Below are 3,155 nucleotides of genomic sequence, written 5' to 3'. Positions count from 1 at the left end.
GTTGATGTAGACTGTTCTGGTAATGTTGATACTGTTGGAGCCGTTGATGTTAACTGTTCTGGTAATGTCGATACTGTTGGAGCCGTTGATGTAGACTGTTCTGGTAATGTTGATACTGTTGCAGCCGTTGCTGTAGACTGTTCTGGTAATGTCGATACTGTTGGAGCCGTTGATGTTAACTGTTCTGGTAATGTTGATACTGTTGGAGCCATTGATGTTAACTGTTCTGGTAATGTTGATACTGTTGGAGCCGTTGATTTTAACTGTTCTGGTAATGTTTATACTGTTGGAGCTGTTGATATTAGCTGTTCTGGTAATGTTGATATTGTTGGAGCCGTTGATGTTAACTGTTCTGGAAATGTTTGATGTGCAACTTCCACTGGAGGAATAAGAAACAAAATGGTGGGCAGAGCAGGAGATTCTCCAATCATCGGCTGGTAGCTGTTTATTGTATTGGCGAATACTCAGGAATAAGGCCTATTATTCGGTTTGAGAGCTCTACTTTACTAATTGATTGAATTTGACAGTTGGGTTTGGCTCACTTTCTTTATACAAACTCTTCAAATACATATACTGTAGGGACAGTCAATAAAATGCCAGCCAGACAAAAAAATGTGTTCAACCTGGTTGACTAAGAAGTTACACACATTGATCATGTTAGAGTTCCTCTAATCTATCGTCTTTCATGCCATAATTGAACTGAATTAATCTAAAAAGTTAATGTTGATTGAAGTTGTATTTGTCCTTCTCTTGTCTCTGGTAAATAAGGGTCTGGTGGGTTTGCAGACAACCTGAGTGGTGCAGTATCCTGTACTGGCCATGGAGAGTCCATCCTGAAAGTCACCCTGGCCAGACTCATCCTCTTCCACGTGGAGCCAGGTAATGTGGGCCTAATCGGAAGCACTTTGTAATCATTTCACAAAGCCACATGGTTATCATAGTCACAGTTATCTTAATATTGAATGGAATAGTTCTACACTTTGATATGTGAAAGTAGGCTTTGATAAATTGCTGCTATTGATGTTCGTTTTGATTGCCAATTAAGGATAATCCTGAGCCTGGACTATCAACTTCTTCATTGCTGGGTCTGGTTAATGAATGGCCTGGTGGATCAGATCGATTAGGAGACAGAATTTTTCCCAACCACATAATTGGCCCACTTTACTTTTGGCAATTTAATTAGCAAAGTGCCAGACACTCTGGTACTCTTCCTCTTGCCAGACAGTGTGACGTGATGGATGTGGCAGGTCTTTGCAGTAGGACATCAAATTATTCTACAACCAAAAACTCATATGCAAACACAGTTCAGTGTCAGGTTTGATATTGAGAGGCATTTGAAACTAATGCGCTGTCAATTACAGACATTTCACAATAGGAATAGTTAAATGAATAGTTAATGAGGCTGGGTTACATTCTCCTTTCTTTAACAGCTTCCATTAATTATAGAAATTGTGTAATTTAAATAGTTAATTAGCAGCTCGTCTTGGAGGAACAGAATGTCTGGAGGCTCTGTGAAACTTGAGAACAAATAGATAATCTACTGATACAAGAGACAAATTGATGTGTCATTGTATGTATGGTTCCTACTTCTACCTGACAGAGCTCTAAGATTTAAGATAGAAATTCTTAGAAAGACTAACAGTATCGAATCTATGCTAAAAGTGAATAATAATCTGTCTCACACGGCTGAGGCCCTCTTCGAATTGTAATCACGACAGCAGAGTCCCATCATGGTTGGATCATGCATCCTGCAAGTAATGCATTTTGTTTTGGCCACACTGCTGTTTTTTCCCCCGTCCTCAACATGTAACTTATAGTCTTGGACTTTTACACCAATTTTGGTATGTAGCAATGGAACCTCGGACACAGAGACAGGAGATGAATCCAGCTAATCTATTCTCCATCATGCTCTGTTTTCAAGCAGCGCTCATTATTTCATACGACCTACCTTAACGACACCTGTTGTTGTGCATCGCCACAGCAACGTTACATAGGATCGTTGCACATTTACACAAACAGCTTGTGCGTGACTATGTTAAATGAATGCAAACATTGTGAAATTTTGACATTGCCATTGCCAATCATTTTTAATTGGCGCGTGGTAGACAGAGGTGACTGAGCAGAATGGGGCTGCAGTGGGCTGATAATGAGGTAATGTCTATGAAAAGGTTCAGCGGGGCCAGTGTTTGTTACAGTGTCCTCTGGGAAATGGGAAGAACGGCTGCTCTGTCTGCGCTGTCTTTCTGAGATTTTTTTTCTTCTTCGTCAAATGTCTGCACTGCCCACAGCTACAGTGGCGTTCCTTTCTTCAGGCTTTGAATTAAGAAATGTTTTCACGGCTGCTTTAGAAGTAGCCTAGTTAAAATGACCCCCCCCCCCTTCCCCAGACAAATCTCACACCCTTATTATCATTGCAATGGCTTGTTTTTAACTTCCATAACAATGTGTTTTGACAATAGTGTCAGACTGGCTTATGTTTCGTTTCAATTACTGTGAATATAAAATCTGACTAGGCCTGCAACGGTATGCAAAGTGGGGCCGCACTGGCATATGGTTTAGTTTGGTCCCTACATTAAGAATTGAATCTGTGTGCATGTGTGACCAACCCTCACTTTCTTTCCTCTTTAAACAGGGAAAGGTGTCCCTGAGTCTGTAGAGGTCTCTCTGCACTAGAAGCCAAGTTCACCACAGAGCGAATGGCCTGGGCAGCAGTGGAGAGAGGTTCTGTTGTATGGCTTAAACCCAAAGGAAGAGTTCAAGGAGACACTAACACAATAACAGCCTAATCTATATTTTGCTGGGAGGGGTGGGGGGCATAGATTTTAAGTAAGTTTCAAGTTTTAATGTCACGTGCACAAGTACAGTGAAATGCCTTTCTTGCAAGCTCTAAACCCAACAATGCAGTAATCAAAATAGCACAAGGTAGAACAAAAACAAACAAGAAATAAACATTTGAAATAAGAAGAACACGAGAAAGTAAGAAGCTAAATACAGGGTCAGTTCCAGTACCATATTTATAATGTGCAGGGATACTGGAATGATAGAGGTAGATATGTATAGGGGTAAAGTGACTAGGCATCAGGATATATGATAAAGTAGCAGCAGCATAAATTATGATTGTATGTGAGTGTGTGTGCGTATGTGTAGAGTCAGTA

The 3,155-nt window shown here is 40.5% G+C and overlaps 1 pseudogene across 1 annotated transcript; it reads left to right on the top strand.

The window, feature by feature from the left end:
- Window positions 1–232: 232 nt before the first annotated feature.
- Window positions 233–2,778, top strand: LOC311100900 (isoaspartyl peptidase/L-asparaginase-like; annotated as a pseudogene). The gene is made up of 4 exons: window positions 233–243; window positions 306–433; window positions 769–879; window positions 2,674–2,778. The product of its transcript is annotated as an isoaspartyl peptidase/L-asparaginase-like (transcript).
- Window positions 2,779–3,155: the final 377 nt, after the last annotated feature.

Source organism: Coregonus lavaretus, assembly GCF_964263955.1.
Source record: "Coregonus lavaretus genome assembly, chromosome: 25".
Taxonomy (NCBI): domain Eukaryota; kingdom Metazoa; phylum Chordata; class Actinopteri; order Salmoniformes; family Salmonidae; genus Coregonus; species Coregonus lavaretus.
Note: the sequence above shows the minus strand (reverse complement) of the source record. Positions and strands in the feature narration are given on the sequence as shown.